This window comes from Sinocyclocheilus anshuiensis, unplaced genomic scaffold, assembly GCF_001515605.1.
Source record: "Sinocyclocheilus anshuiensis isolate Anshui unplaced genomic scaffold, SAMN03320099.WGS_v1.1 scaffold1132, whole genome shotgun sequence".
In the NCBI taxonomy this organism is placed as follows: domain Eukaryota; kingdom Metazoa; phylum Chordata; class Actinopteri; order Cypriniformes; family Cyprinidae; genus Sinocyclocheilus; species Sinocyclocheilus anshuiensis.
Genome location: NW_015552678.1, coordinates 702527 through 719656, shown reverse-complemented (window position 1 = coordinate 719656; position 17130 = coordinate 702527). Strand labels below are relative to the sequence as shown.

The following is a 17130-nucleotide window of genomic DNA, read 5'->3' as shown; positions in this document are numbered from 1 at the left end:
CGTTGTTTAAATTTTGCACAAATTTCCATCATCGAAACTAACCCCCCCCGGCTGTTAGCACTAGCCACTTGCGATACTTGCATGTCACTTAAGGAGAACGTAGTCGCACAATGTGGGTGGTCTTGCTTTGTGTCGTGTCGTTGCACCTTGATAAGGTAGTTGTAGTGAAAACGTTGTTTCTTTTTCGTGAGCAAGCTGTCGCTGCTTCCCTGACGTTCCTTTTCCTGACAAAACACACACAATGGTACACCCTCCGACGTGTTGAATATGCCTTAGCCAGATAGGCATACAAAAAGAGATTGGTTTTGTGCAATCACATATGTCTCAGGGATGTCCTGAAGAGAAAGACGCAATGACCTAGCGTCATTGATTAGGTCTTCCAACCCATTACTGTAGAGAGTTACTGATTGCGAAGGCCAGTAAAGGGAGGAATCCGTCGAATGTATTCGATTGCTACATAAACATGTTTGCACACTAATACTGTAACACTTGAGAACATATGAGATGGTTGAAAGCTCAGGAAGGTTTGTTGCATCAAGAGAAGGTATGTTTTGCATGCCTGGATGAGCATGTAGGTGTTTAGAGCTGCTTGTTCATTACACTCGGGCCCTATGAAAACGCAAAGCCAAAATACAAAGCCAAGGATGCCATCAGCAGCAAACGTCTTCACAAAAAGATCATCTTTAGAGGAGATGCTCGTCACATGTTGGGTTTTAGACTAAACCGCATTTAGTATGTCCCAGTGTGATCCCAGTTACACAATGTGGATCCTTAAACCAACTACTCCTGAAACTTCTCACCATACCCAAGGAGTTTAGAGCTGAACCGGCAGTGTCTTCCACAAGTGAGGATAAAACATCCCAATACTGGTGTGTTTTAGGCAATATATTTAGTCAAGGAGTCCTGATCCAATCCCGAAACCTCCCCTGCTTTCCCGCTCACCAGCCTGTAGTGTATTCACAGTGATCCTTTTGTGACAAATGGTGCGTTAATGTGTATATATATGTATAATGGAATGTTGTACCGTAAACTGTCTAAACCAAATAGAAGTGTTGTACAGATCTTAACTCAACAAACGATGCAAACGTCCTGTATTTGATTTGATCCTCAAAAGGTGATCGTTGTGGGTCTTGTGTAAGACAGGATTTTACTTCAATCGGATGTGATATAGGTTGTGCAATATCTCCACTGTAAACTAAACCTAACAGGTCTGTGTTCTTTATTTGACCAGTTTTGTGACAAATGCAGTTGTTAAAACTCATCTTCAGTGTGTCCATTGATATGATTGTAAGTGGCTTGACTGGTTCACATATGTGATTATCTAGATGGTCCTCTGTGATATTGTTGTGGCTCAGGCAAACTTTCAGTGCTCTTCTATGTGGTTAGCAGTTAGGATAGATATGTATGTTAAATGATGGCTTTAATAAATGTCTAATGAATAACTGTATCACTGATGCAATCAAGTTTTGGAGGCAAATTAAATTTCAGTAATTTATTTGAATGTTGCAGTACTTATGGAACCCATGCCTGAGGTTTGTACTTCATGATTTGGTTTAAGTTTTTTGGCATATTTACATTTGTGTACTTTTTTGTATATAGCCTATTCAGAAGAATTATCTCCTTTTAAAGAAAATGTATTCAAATGGGTCATAATTTCTAAATAGGTTTGACTGTTTGATTCTCAGTGAATTTTATTGTCTGTTCATGCCTGCCAATTGTATAACGAAAGGAAGATATAACATTGAATCACAAATATATAGAATTATAGTCTTAAATTCTATTAAAATGAGAAATATTGTTAAACATTGTGTAGTATTACACAAACAGATGCAACTTTGATGTGATCTTCAATGTAGCTTAATAATGGTGTCAAATTACTATGCTAAAATGTGCACATAATCAATAAAGTCTATCAAATAAATATGCATCTCTTTTCTCTTGTTAACAGCCTCTGTTTGGAATATTAATCATAAAGCAAGTCAATGGCTACAGTGCATTACAGTGAACTGAGACTTATTGTGAGAGTCTCATTAAAGCAATATAATAAAAGACTCCAATGAGCAGCCCTATCTGATAATATTAATGACAATATCAACTTAAAAAAATCACAATAAATAATTACGCCAATCAATACCGATCTTGAGATGCACAAAATAATTAGAGAAATATATAGGCCAAAATGCATTTGTTAACATTTTTCATTTTCAGTGTATATTATTGGGTCAATATCACCATAGAGTGCCTTTCAACCCTCACAATACTCAAACATTTTGGTTTAATTTCACATTCGCTTTTTGTCCTGTCATAAACAGTAGACACTTAAGTACTATAGAAATATATTATCCCACACATTTTTTTAGATAATTATGGGCCATTATTCGAAGCATAAACCATACGATATGTCCACCCTGTCATGGACACATATATTACTGTTAAACACGTTTTCATTGCAATATTAAGATGCAAATTATATTTTCTGAAAGGTATGATGTCCCTTTCCTAAACAGGGTTATTTGTTTGCTTTCAAATTATAAATACATAAAAGAGTTTATGTAAACCATGTGTTTTTAAAGAAACTGATACAATTTGCACATGTATTTTTTCTTATTTGGGGAAAACTGTGATATTTGGATGTAGTTTTTTGTTTGCATGTTATTGCCCCCACACCCAGCTATTGAACACACTGGATTACATAGATATGATTGAATTATTATTTAATTTTTAAATATTAAATTTTATTTTAAAATATCAAGATGACAGGGTGGACCAGCACATGACGGGGTGGACACATAAAGCAGAACACACAAAGCATGACAAAATATGACAATGAAACCTTTATTCAACTTTGAAAAAAATTATATAATAAATAATAAAATTACATACTCAATCACATTGATATACCCCCCCCCTCATTTTAGTTTTTAGCAATATTAACTACAAATGAATGCTATGTCAACCCTGTCATGTGAATGTCCACCCTATTGAGTCTTAAGTGGCCGACAGTGTGGACATTTTGGAACAACGACAGGGTGGACATTTTGAGCTTCAATAAGCATATTAGCTTACAACAAACTGTGACTAGCTAAATAGTTAGTCTGGTTGTTGAAGAGAATTTGGTATATTTAAACGTACATATTTTGAAAATACTGTATTCTAATCACTTTCGGCATATTTTATGCTGACAGGGTGGACATGAATAAATAATATAATTACATTCTTAATCACATTGATATACCCCCCCCATTCATTTTAGCTTTTTAGCAATATTAACTACAAATGAATGCTATGTCCACCCTGTCCTGTGTATGTCCAGCCTATCGAGTCTAAGTGGCCGACAGGATGGACATTTAGGAACAACGACAGGGTGGACATTTTGAGCTTCAATTAGCATATTAGCTTACAACAAACTGTGACTAGCTAAATAGTTAGTCTGGTTGTTGAAGAGAATTTGGTATATTTAAACCTACGTATTTTGAAAATACTGTATTCTAATCACTTCCAGCATATTTTATGCCGACAGGGTGGACATGTTAAGCTTTGTCAAAGCAAGTAAGCAAACTCGTACGAAAAAAATTTGTCAGTTGAAAAGTCACTAAATTATTCACCTCAGCCATTGAAATTCCCACCACTTAAGAGACAAAAATTCTGTTGTCCTAATGTCACTAAAGGGGATGGCCTTTTCTTAAAGGGGCAGATTCCCCAATATGACAGGGTGGACAACCATTCAAGGGACATGGACAAACTCTTCTTTTTTATTAAATAAAAATATATTTTTTTTATTACCAAATGATCAATACACTCAAATTGAGTAAAAAAATGTTTAAACAAAATATTATTAGGAGAATTTTATGATTTGACTATATTCTACTCTCATTCAAATTTAATGAGCAGTGCATGGGACATAGCAAAATAACATGCATCCTCTTATACAAAACTAAAAAAAACTCTAGAAAAAATGTAAAATGGAAAATGTATCTAAAGAGTCAAGTAATGCTTTTGTTATGAATATAAAAACGTAGCCTAATATAACACCCTTTCATAGTAATTTTTTATGTTAAGTTATCATAGCAACTGAGTTATTTATGTACAGGACAGCAAAAGGCACCCTACAGTGATATTGACCCTATAGTCAAACAGCCCAATGCCTATTGAAGTTAGCTAAAGATATTTCAGTATTTCGCCTGCCCATCCAGAACTTCATTGACATGGAAATAATGCAGTGAGTTGATTCAGTAGCTTGTCTGAATGATTCGGTGAGTTGAAACGGTCCTGCGTTTTTTGTTTTCATATTTATGACACGGCATGAACACACCACAATTCTCACACTTTGCAACAACATCATTTACCCTCTTACCCCTTGTGAACAGCTGCATTTGGCTAGTCTACCTGCAAGCTGTTTATGGTTGTCAAGCTACGTAAAAACATATGGCACAACTAATAGTTCACCCACAAATTAAAATTGTCAACATTTACTCACCCTCATTGTTTCTTTCATGACTTTCTGATTTCTAAATTCAATTTTTAGAGAATTCCCTGGTCGCTCTTTTCCATGTAATGAAAGACCAAAATGACCAAAAGGCACACCGAAAATTATCCTAGGCCTTCAAAACACTTTAGTGCACGAGTTACATGCCCTTCTTCTATACAGTGATGTCTGTCATATTGTTGCACATTGGACGCTTTGCAGTTGATATAAATGTTGCCGCTGGAGTCAAGCAGCAAGCGTTCACAGCTGATTCAGAAGCAGCGTCGGTGTTAAGGTTTTATATAAAATATGCTGTCTGTCACAAGTTTTTATCGGCATTTTGTGACAACTTCGAACGTGATTTATGATTAGCGCAATCTCGCCAGGAAGATGCTTTAATTAAATTAGAACGAAATTACAAATCCAAAGATTTTAGGTTAAAGCTGTCGAAGTCATTGATTCAAAACGTTTTACCGGTTCAAAAACTTCAGTTCCATTTTGATACATGCAGATTTAAGTTATAATTATAGCATTGTAATGTACAAAATGCAAGTGCAAGAGAAGCTGTAACTCAGTATGACCACAGTGTGGCGCAAGTCGGCAATATTTTTGAGCACCATTTATGATCTGTTTTAGGGCAATGAGATCTGCTGTGTAATAGGCTACATTACTGCATGACTCGGCTCATGCTGTATTAATAAACACCAGATGATTAATTTGCATTCTTAACTTCATATTTTAACATAAATGTAAGCCAACAGAATTAATTCACAGGCTGTTTTAGTGAAGAACATGCGATTCATGTGCTTGAAGGAGGTTCTGTTCAGTTTGGTAGTTCTTGGCTATTTATATAATTTATTGTGTCATAAACGTCAGACTCCACTAAGAAGGGGGAGCTCTGCTTTTGTTGGTGAATACAGTACAACAGAGTAGCTGTTAGTACATTACTGCTGTCAAAGGCATGATATAGCTACATGTATTAAAAGGCATTCTTGCTTTCAAAGCCATTTTTATCATTTTCCCCCATTTTTTAAACAAAGCTTCTACTCAGCAACTGCAGATCATTTGTTTACCTTTATACAATATACTCATAATCAAAGCATTGATTGGGCTGTGGCATATAATTATTTTTAGTGGTCTGTGACATTTGTTCATTGATATTGAACTAAAGCTGTCTCTTTTTTGGTGAAAGGCTCTTTATATGTCTAAGCACAAATCATGTAATGCAATCAAGCAGAGACATCTCTTCCATTCAGTGTCTGGACTACTCTGCTACAGAGAGCCATTATGCACACAACTGTCATACTGTTAATGTAATCAGAATAAGCCTCTAGCAAGGGAGATACTATGATGTGATGCATAACTTTGAGTGGTAAAAATAAGCTAAGAGTGTATGACACTGTGTTTTACATCAACATGCGAGGCTTTATTAGACCCTGATGTGAAAACAATGCTGGTAGCACATAGTGCATATCTGTGCTGCTGTCTCACAGGCACGGTCTCCTTTGAAATGAGGAAACTTAGCACCATAAGAGGACTGTCACTCACTGCAGTGAGCTGTGAGCTCATAATTACATTGCTCAAAGGTCACAACCTTTGTTGACTGCTGTAAACATCACAAAACCATTTGAGTTCTGTGGTTTCTCATCAGTGGTGTCTATTCTCATGTATTTCTCTTAAACAAATGACCATCTCTCAATTTCCAATTAAAAGAATCGTTGTTTTAAACTCATAACAGCAAGTCTGAAAGCAGCCCAGCAATTATTGTAAATCCCAAACAGCCAATAGTCTTGCTCAATTCTGAGCCTCATAAATGACAAGAAAACTAACAGTGTGCTCCAGGAAGTGGGAGGTGATGAGGTCGATTTTAATTAGAAGGCAGATCAATTTTTGTTTCGGTTTACCCTTTCCATTCATCTGGACTATGAATTACACATTGTAAAAGTCGTATTGCAGACTTGGTCTTTAAACCCAACCTCCTTTAAAGCAATGTTATACTAGGACCTGCAGATCCTCCGCTTAACATATAGAGATAAGGCCATTGCATGTAGACAGTTGTCCTCAACCTTATTGACTCGAGAGCTAACCATTATTCAACACAATTTTCAAAGACCCCACCTTTTATAGCTACTTGCTTAAATTTGTTTAATAAACAGAAACAGGGAAACAAACAAAAACAATAGTTAGTAAAGGGGAAAAAATAACTTGAATTTCTTAATTTTATATATTTTTAGCATTTTAAGTTTATTTTAATTTCTAGGGTTGGCAGGCCATTTTGATGGTATAATTTTCTGTTTTGTGGGAAGAAATCAGGGGTGTAGCAACCATTAGTCTTCTACATGTTCTACAAGTTAATTCCCCTACAATAGACATGTTCTACAAGTTCATTCCCCGATAGAGTTCATATTTTAAATTATCTATCTATCTATCTATCTATCTATAGTATTATAGTTCAAGTCTCACCTCTCAGATAGGTCTTTCAAGGTATCCCGAAGGGGTGAGAAGTCCAAGTCACAACATCTAGCTACTGGGGTGCCTCAGGGCTCAGTTCTTAGACCACTTATCTTCTCTATCTACATGGCATCACTAGGTTCTGTCATTCAGAAACATGGCTTTTCATATCACTGCTATGCTGATGACACTCAACTCTACCTCTCTTTCCATCCTAATGATCCAATGATAGCTACTTGCATCTCAGCATGTCTAACAGTCATTTCTTGCTGGATGAAGAACCTTCAACTCAACCTTGCCAAGACAGAACTGCTTGTGGTTTCAGCAAACCCATAACTTCATCACAATTTCTCCATCCAAATAGGTGCATCAACAATAACTCTTTCCAGGACAGCCAGGAACCTTGGATTTGTGATTGACGATCAGCTGAATTTCACAGACCATATCGCTAAAATTGCCCGGTCCTGCAGATTTGCTTTACACAACATTAGGAAGATCAGACCCTTTCTTTCGGAACATGCAACACAACTCCTTGTTCAAGCTCTTGTTCTATCCAGGCTGGACTATTGCAATGCTCTCTTGGCAGGTCTTCCAGCCAGTTCTATCAAACCTCTGCAATTAATCCAGAATGCGGCAGCAAGAGTAGTCGTTAACAAGCCAAAAAGACCGCATGTCACATCTCTGTTCATCAACTTGCACTGGCTACCAGGGCCGTGCACAGACCTTTTGAGGGGCATGTGCTGAAACTGAAAAAGGGCACTCATTAGCTAAATATTTGTAAAGCAGACAGACAGATGTAAAGGGTGACCAATATCATTGATTTATTGAAGGAAAAAAAAAACACCATCACCAAAAAAAGGGCACTTCGGAGTGTAAGGGCAAAAAGGGCATGTGCTCTGCACAGGTTGAGCCCTACCTGTGCACGTGCCTGCTGGCTACCAATAGCTGCTGGCATAAAATTCAAGGCATTGATGTTTGCCTACAAAACAACCACTGGCTCTGCACCCCCTTACCTTAATTCAATACTTCAGACTTATGTGCCCTCTAGAAGCTTGTGTTTTGCAAGTGAACAGCACTTTGTAGTGCTATCCCAAAAAAACACAAAAACACTTTCATGGACTTTTACCTTAACTGTTCCCTGCTGGTGGAATGACCTGCCCAACTCATCTCAGCCATCTTCGAGAAATGCCTAAAGACACATATCTTCCAAATAAACTTGACCCTCTATCACTACAACTCTCTGTTCTATTTCTATTGTATCTACTTGTTTTCTGTTTATTTATAAAAAAAACACTTGACCCTCTAACACTAGCGTTCTCTATTCTTTTTCTATTCTATCTACTTGTTTTCTTTTTAATTATTATAAAAATAATAATAACTTGACCCTCGAACACTAGCTCTATCTATTCTATCTCTTTTCTATGTAATTTTTATTCTTTTTATTTATTATTTAAAAAACCTTGCTACATACTGCGTTAGACTAACCGGGACTTGTCACAACACACACGCACACGCACACGCACACACACACACACACGTTTACTTAGCTATCTAAATGGGGACATTCCATAGGCATAATGGTTTTTATACTGTACAAACTGTATTTTCTATCACCCTACACCAACCCTACACCTAAACCTACCCCTTACAGGAAACTTTCTGCATTTTTACAATTAAAAAAAAACTTTGTTTACTTTATTTTTATACCAGTTTTACAAATAAGGATGTCCCCAAAGGGAGGTTTTTGGAGATTTTGTCAGGTTTAGCTCACTTTTGGGTACAAATTTGCCCCCAAAATATGGTTAAGTAGGTACACACACACACACACACACACACACACACACACACACACACACACAAACATATATACTCTTATATATATGCTCTTTCGTTGTTTTGACTGCTTGTATTGCCATCATTTGTAAGTCATTTTGGATAAAAGCATCTGCTAAATGCTTAAATGTAAATGTAAGTACAGATTTAAGACAATTCAGAAGTCTTTGGCAATCAGTTGCATTGGTATTTGTTTAAATGTCTAATTGCTAATCTGTTACCCTTATATATAATCCTCACTTACTTGCTATTCAAAACTACTGAGCAAATGTTATATTATGTAATTAATATTCAGGGGTGAGACTGATGTTTTATCATATGTCCCCCCACATTTCAGATAAAAAGGCCTTAAAAGAACTGCAAAAGTGTTGGCCCTGCAGGCAAAATGCACATTTGCACACTCACTATGCTGTGGATGCTCACTGACATATCCTTTGCAGCTTGAGGGCATAATGAAATGATTGAAGTAGCTCTCTCTCCTCCCCTCTCTCTCCTTCTCTGTTTACCTTCATTTCTCTATCATTGCAGAGCATGAATTTAGTTTCTGTAGGGAGTGAAGTTCAAGCATAATGGTGCATTATGCAAAGCTATATATGCAAAATCCTATGTGTGAATGTCTTTCTTTTGCTCCTGTCATGAAATAGGACCGTTGCTTCCATGTACATCAGTGATGATGTCACCCGTCTAAATTGCAGTGAAGCAGAAATGGACTGCTTTATTAAAGAATAAAATTCAGCGAGAGTTGTATTCATCTTATTACCATGGGTCACACTCTCCATCATCATAAATATTGCACTATAATGGTGCTAAATAACAATGACTTGAAGAACGCACCAATAAGTAAACTTAATTTGACTGGTTGTACTAATGCCACATTAGAGAATTGTGTTCAAAAGGACCTTTAGTTGGCAGATTTCCTCCACTGACGTTTAAAAATGTGTGCTTTCAAACAATTACAAGTAAAATGTTGCATATTTCCAGTGAATCAATCTGACACGACACGGCTTAGCCCTAATTGTCACTATACAACCCCAACCCCCCTTTTTTAAGAAGTCATATCTTATATCCTTTCTCATTGCCTATAGAAGACAACGTAAAGTGATTGTTCACTCAAAAATGAAAATTCTATCATCAGTTACTCACACTCATGTCGCTTGTTCATCTTTAAAATACACAGAAGATATTTTTAAAGAAACCTGAGAGATTTCTGTCCATTCCACCAAAACTCTAATGCTTAAAAGAGTTCAAAAATACATCTACTGAAGTAATCTATATGAATCGAGCAATTTAATACAAGTCTTCTGAAGACAATTTATAATTGACAAAAGTCTGTAAAAATAGATCCTAATTGACAGCAATTGTCCGTATTTATTTTCTCTGGTGTTTACCCGTTTAGAATGATGTATTGCGCATTTAGTTGTTTGATTGTTAAATAAAATGTTTGTAAACCTAAAAGATAATATCCTAGCAGAAAAATGTGCATTACCTTTTCTATGTGAGCACTTCAAATTTGGTAAACGGAAGCTCAAACTGTCTTTCATAATTTGTGCATCAAAAAAGACTTACTATGAGTCTGGGATGACAGGGTGGATAATTGATAACGGAGTTATTTTAGGGTGAACTTAACCTTCAAGTAAAAATGGTTTAAAGGTCCCATATTGTACACCTTTCTGGAGTTTTATTTGAGGTTTTGATGTCCTTAAGAATATATATTTGCGGTATAAGTACCAAAAACCATCTCAATATATTTTTACAGCTCCTCTCTCAGGAGCTCTGCTGAGAACAGGTTGATTTTGGTCTGTCTAATTAATATTCATGAGCCTCTCTTCTGATTGGCCTGTTGTTTTCTGAGTGACGCACGGCCAGGCCATTGTAATTGTATATACATTGTTGTTATTAATTGTGGCTGTATGAAAATGTAGCTGTAAAAATAGTTGCCTGATGAAATTGAAATGTATATACATCTTCATCATGACTAGATAGACACGGTGAGTTTGTCTTTACTATACATGTTAGATGTGATCCACCACATAGTAACAATCCTGTCAGATCGACCAAACTTTGAGTGAGAGTGCAACTTTACAGGTCGGCCGATCTGGTTTCGTGGTTAAAGTTAACCTTTTCGACATGATTCCGTGTTGTCCTTGCTCAGCAATAGTATGGATGCGATGTTGTCTGGGGGTTTGGCAAAAGGAGAGTGGGACGGTGGGCGGTGCTCGGGGAGGTGACTGAAGGCAGTGACTGTGTAGTTCTGACGTCAACTTTTTACGGAAGTCACAACGGTTCTGAAAAATAGCTAGAACTTTATGCAGGCTGTGCGAATTTTACTGTGGACTGACTGTTTTGAAACTTATATGGTAGTTAAATAGCCCCTAGACCTCAGTTATCATGAAAAAAGCCAAGAAATTTCACAATATGGGACCTTTAAGCTCACAATATTTTTCCTGTATACAGTGCATCTGGAAAGTATTCACAGCGCTTCATTTTTTTCCACATTTTGTTATGTTACAGCCTTATTCTAAAATGGATTAAATTCATAATTTTTTTCTCTCAATTCTACAAACAATACCCCATTTGACAAAGTGAAAGAAGTTTGTTTAAAATCTTATTAAAAAAAAATAATAATAAAATAAAAAAAATTAAAAAAATCACATGTACATAAGTATTCACAGCCTTTACTCAAAACTTTGTTGAAACACCTTTGGCACCAATGCAGCCTCAAGTCTTTTTGAGTATAATGCTACAAGCTTGGCACACCTATTTTTGGGCAGTTTCTCCCATTCTTCTTTGCAGGACCTCTCAAGCTCCTTCAGGTTGGATGGGAAGCATCGGTGCACAGCCATTTTCAGATTTTTCCAGAGATGTTCATTCGGATTCAAGTCTGGGCCACTCAAGGACATTCACAGTTGTCCCGTAGCCACTCCTTTGTTATCTTGGCTGTGTGCTTAAGGTCGTTGTCCTGTTGGAAGATGAACCTTTTCCCCAGTCTGAGGTCCAGAGTGCTCTGGAGTGGGTTTTCATCATGGATGTCTCTGCACATTGCTGCATTCATCTTTTCCTCGATCCTGACTAGTCTCCCAGTTCCTGCCGCTGAAAAACATCCCCACAGCATGATGCTCCCACCATGCTTAACTGTAGGGTTGGTTTTGGCCATGCAGGTGATGAGCAGTGCCTGGTTTCCTCCAGACATGATGCTTGGAATTGAGGTTCATCAGACCAGAGAATCTTGTTTCTCACAGTCTGAGAGTTCTTTAGGTGCTTTGTTGCAAATTCCAAGTGGGTTTTCATGAGTCTTCACTGAGGAGAGCATTGAGTTCGGTCTGGTTGGGTTGACTAGTGCTACAGTGATGTTTGTCCTTCTGTAAGTTCTCCCATCTGCATATATGATCATGGAGCTCAACTAGAATGACCATCAGCTTCTTGGTCACCAGTCTAACCAAGGCCTTTCTCCATCAATTGCTCAGTTTGGCGAAATGGTCCTCACTGCAGAACACAAGATCCAGGGGGCGTGGTTGAATCCAGATCCAACTCCTCTCACATTACATACCTAAACCTACCCGTCTCCACCCCCTGATCCCTAAACCCACCCATCTCCACCCCTAAACCTACAAATCTTCACCCTCTAGATGTGGATCAATCACACCCTCCCGGATCTTGTGTTCTGCAGTGAGGGGCTACTGAGTTTGGCCAGGAGGTCAGCTCTAGGAAGAGTCCTAGTTGTTCCAAACTTCTTACAATATGGATAATGGAGGCTACATGCTACTGTGAACCTTCAATGCAGCAGAATTTTTTCCAAACTCTTCTCCAGATCTGTGTCTTGACACAATCCTGTCTCTGAGCTCTACAGGCAGTTCCTTTGACCTCAGGGCTTGGTTTTTGCTCTGATATGCACTGTTAACTGTGGGACCTTTCCCAATCATGTCCAATCAACTGAATTTACCACAGATGGACTCCAATCAAGTTGTAGAAACATCCCAAGGATGATCAGTGGAAACAGGATGCACCTGAGCTCAGTTTTGAGTGTTTTGAGTTGACTTATGTACATGTGATTTTTTTTGTTTTTTATTTTTAATAAAGTTGCAAAGATTTTAAACAAACTTTTTTCACGTTGTCATTATGGGGTATTGTTTGTAGAATTTTGAGGAAAATTATGAATTTAATCCTTTTTGGAATAAGGCTGTAACATAACAAAATATGGAAAAAGTGAAGCGCTGTTAATACTTTCCGGATGCACTGTATTATCTATATGATGATAGCAGTTTGGGAACACAAGCACTTCCTATTAGTAACAGATGAACTTTTTTTATGGTGGAGCAATATCTTCCAGCTGTTATGGCAAGTTATCAGATCCAAAATTGCTAAACTAAGACCAAAGCAAAAATACAGCTGAAGAGAAACTGCATTTTATCCTGTCAAGATGCTAAGTTATTAAAATGCCTGAAAAAAGACAGTCATGGCTTTTGTAAGACAGGGCATAAGAAAAGTTAATGCCAAGGCTTAACACATGTAATGTGATTACTTGAGATTTGGATTATTATAAGGGGCTGGCTTATAGTTGTGCTGCTTTGGTAGATCAGAACCGAATTACATCTGCACTGTAGTGAATTATTCCATATTGAGAGACAGTTGGTGTGGTCATAGATCATCTAAGCACTGTGCAAATAGCTACTTGTGACTGCTACTTTTATGTAACATGCAATATGTGACTGTCATTTATTCAGACTACACTAATGGTGCAGATTTAAACCTGCCAAGAAGAGAATGATGACGAGGAGGAAAAGAGAGTGGGATCTGTTTATTTAGCACATGCTCCTTCAAATCTACACATTAACAATATTGAATTCTTAAAACCTAGAGTCACAAATCTATTGTGAACATCATTATGTAAACTTTATGCCTGTTACATTGTATGTGCACAGATTATAGTGTACATTTTTTTCTGATGTAGAGTAATTTGAAGTTTGCATTGTGTTATTTTTAAACTCAACATGAATAAAATAAAAACACCTTTAAACACATGTGGTCAACCTACAACCATGCCTGTAATGTAAATACTGCTCATATTAAATGTAATGAAAAAAGTATTAAAACAATTTTATAATTAACAAAATAATATCAAGTAGATAAAATACAAAATAAATGTAACTTTCCTGGGAACAACTCCAGAAGGAAAGGCTATTAAAACCGGAAGTTAATTTGCGGAGTACAAATGAAATCGGGCCAGAGACTCGAGACATTAGCTGTACAGTACAGTATTTTTTGTGCAAAATGCTCGACCTTTTTAACTTTACCTTGGTCTAAATCTGTTTAGCAATCATTTTGGCTAAGATTATATTTCTCAAAAGGCATTCTTTATTTTTCAGATGTTAGATTTCTCACATCTGCATAATTATAATAAAATCATGTCATCAGTGAGGCCTTAACAAACCTGAAAGCTTCAAAGTCCGGTCAACATTCGGTATCAGTTTTTGCTCAAAGTCCCACATTCTTTTGTCCACAAACAGTTGCTTTTTAGTAAGATTCACCTGCACTGGTTATCTCACATGCACCATCCTAGACACATGAAATTCTACACGGTGAATATATCCATAGTTTTGCAATGAGGTATGTACTGAGGTTTGCTGCACCTTCCTTGGGTTGACAATCATCTTTGTGGGATTGTAAATGTTCTTTCGATTAGGTTCTCTGTAAATGTGCTCCATGATATTAAAACCAGGAATATTATTCCATTCTGCTCGTTTGAACTTCCCACTCTCCTCAAACTGTGTTGTGGGAAAAACGTGGCTCTCAAAAAGAAATACACTTTGGGATAAGCAGACTGGAGGTCCTCCATTAGAGATGGTAAACTGGTGTGTTTATAAGGCATGATGATTTCATCAATGTCATTCAGGAGAACATACTTTGACTGGTACATGTGCCTGTAAATGCACTCGTTGAGTGTTACTAACTGACCATAATAATGGATGTCACCCTTGTGCTCCTGGAAGTTCCAGCCTGATGCAGGGTTCAGAAACTGGTCGATAGGCCATGGAACGATCTCCAGTATCCCCTCTGTTTCATAATGTTTTAAGAGCTTTTCCAAGTCTGGTCCACAACTAGTTTTATAGATGACCACATGCTGTACACCCAGAAGCTTGTACATTTCCATTGTTTGAACAAACTGCAGTACACTGTTGTAGTCACCAAAAAGATTGGAGCTGCAAACGGTAAAGTTATACTTAAAAGTGTTCATTCTGACACGATTTTTTATTGGCAGATACTCTGTAGCACTGTTATCTGAATCTTTAGTTGATATAAGGACGTGTGTTGCATTTTGCATGTGCCTGCCTTTACAAATCACATCTGAGACGTGAAACGGGAAGGCAAAATGGTCGTCGTGTATCTGGACCTCAGTGTGAACTGTTTTGCAGACTTGTTCAGCGCTGCAGTGAATACAGTAAAGTGGCTGAAGACTGTTTCTGTTGATTATGCTGATGACTCGAATGACCCCATCCAGTCTGTGGTCGATAAACGCAGACACCATGAAATGCTCTGAGTCTTTGATGGGTGTTATCGAATTTAAAGGGTCAGTGATTTTACATGTATTACAGAAGGCATGCTCTGAGTCTTTGATGGGCATTGTCGAATTTGAAGCGTCTGGGATTTTTTGTGTATTATAGGAAGCAGTCATATATTGGTAAAGAGTATAACTACTCTTGTATGCCAAAATCAGTGTTGAAGTAATAGAGATACATGTTAGAGCAAGAAATATTTTAAACGTGCTGTTATCCATCTGCCCTTTATTGCCTGTAGAGTAAAGCAAAGATGAATGTCAGAAATGTGTAAACTGTTACATCTATGAATTCTGTCCGTAAGAACTTTTAAATATTGTAAGGTCGCCTTGATAGTTTTCCTTTTCTAGTAAAGATTACAGTCATTTGAATTTTAGTTAATTGTAATCAGACATCATGTTTAAATTTAAATTTAAATTCTGCATATTTTCTGCTCCCTCAGTTCAGATTATGCAAAAGATGAATTGAAATGACAATATTCCTTTAACTCGCTCACTGATATCATCTTGGTCTTTATATATTTTATACGTTTAAATGTAAACATTACATTTACACCCAAGAATACAGTTAGGTGTGCTGCTCTAATGAAGCATTTGTTAGCGATTTAAGTATTTAGCAATAGTGACATATGGCATATGATCATTATTTAAACATGATCTCTGTTAGAGCCAGCACCACCACAACAGAAACATTACACTTCTGAAATCAGCATACCAAGCTCCTGATGATTTAGCAAATGTTAAAGAAATCCTGCACTTGTCACAAAACTGCAAATTCAACAAAGAGCTAAAAAAAATCATAGTTGCTTTGACCATTCCCGCCAAATAGAAAATAGCAAAATAAGATGAAAAATAGACACAGTACCTTTTGTCACAATATAGCATAATTGCCTTACAGAACAGGTATAATTCTAAGGAGGAAACAGATACCTGAAAGCAGTACCTGTGGTAACAATATAACAGGAACTCCATATATCAGCTATACGTGACGATAGCTGTCATAAATGTCTTTGCCTTGGAACAGCCCACTACATTTGATTTTCAGCACACGTACTGTAGGCTATATGTGGACAATATTTTACACAACATTATGTAATACTGAGCATTGTGCAAATGAGTCATTTTTAGAGACTGATTCCAATGCAAAATCAGATGTCGTGCTCTTTTTATTTGATATAAGTGTGTATGTATTAATAATTCTTGTATTAAGCAAGTTGTGCGGTTGTCTGTGTATAGGTGGTACCATCACATTTAGAGACTTTGACCTCAAAGATAACAACTTTTGTTTCACTGAGCAAGGATTGTAAAAGGGAACACTAAACAAGGGACAGCACTAAATTAAACTTGAAACTGTTTTTAATGACCTGTTATTGAACCTATTTTATTAATGGTCTCATTGTTGGTCTTATACAATTAATACGTGCATGATAATAACAAAAAAGTTTTGATTTGTTGTATTGAAAGATAAATAAATAATTTTAAAAAACTTGTTTCATATCTTGACTGTTTTAATTTCTGTCTTAATGTTTTTCATGATTGTTGAATATTGTATTTTACTCAGAAATATTAATATTATAGAAGAAAAATGACTTGATGAAAAATGCTGATGTCATTGACCCGTTTGTAAATGGGTCAAATTACTTTTTCATGTTGCCAGTATATTTTTGTGTTGTCACAAAATCAGTTTTTTTAAGAAGCAATTAGAAATCATGATCATAGCACCCACATTCCTGAAGTGTACTGTAGTAAAATGTAAATTATTAACAGAAAAAAGAAAAATCAACACTTCACTTCAAATATGCTTACACTTTATGATATAAAAAAAAAAAAA

At 36.7% G+C, this 17130-nt stretch overlaps 1 pseudogene; it reads right to left on the bottom strand.

Moving 5' to 3' along the window:
* Window positions 1–14283: 14283 nt before the first annotated feature.
* LOC107667516 (uncharacterized) lies at window positions 14284–15368 on the bottom strand (annotated as a pseudogene).
* Window positions 15369–17130: the final 1762 nt, after the last annotated feature.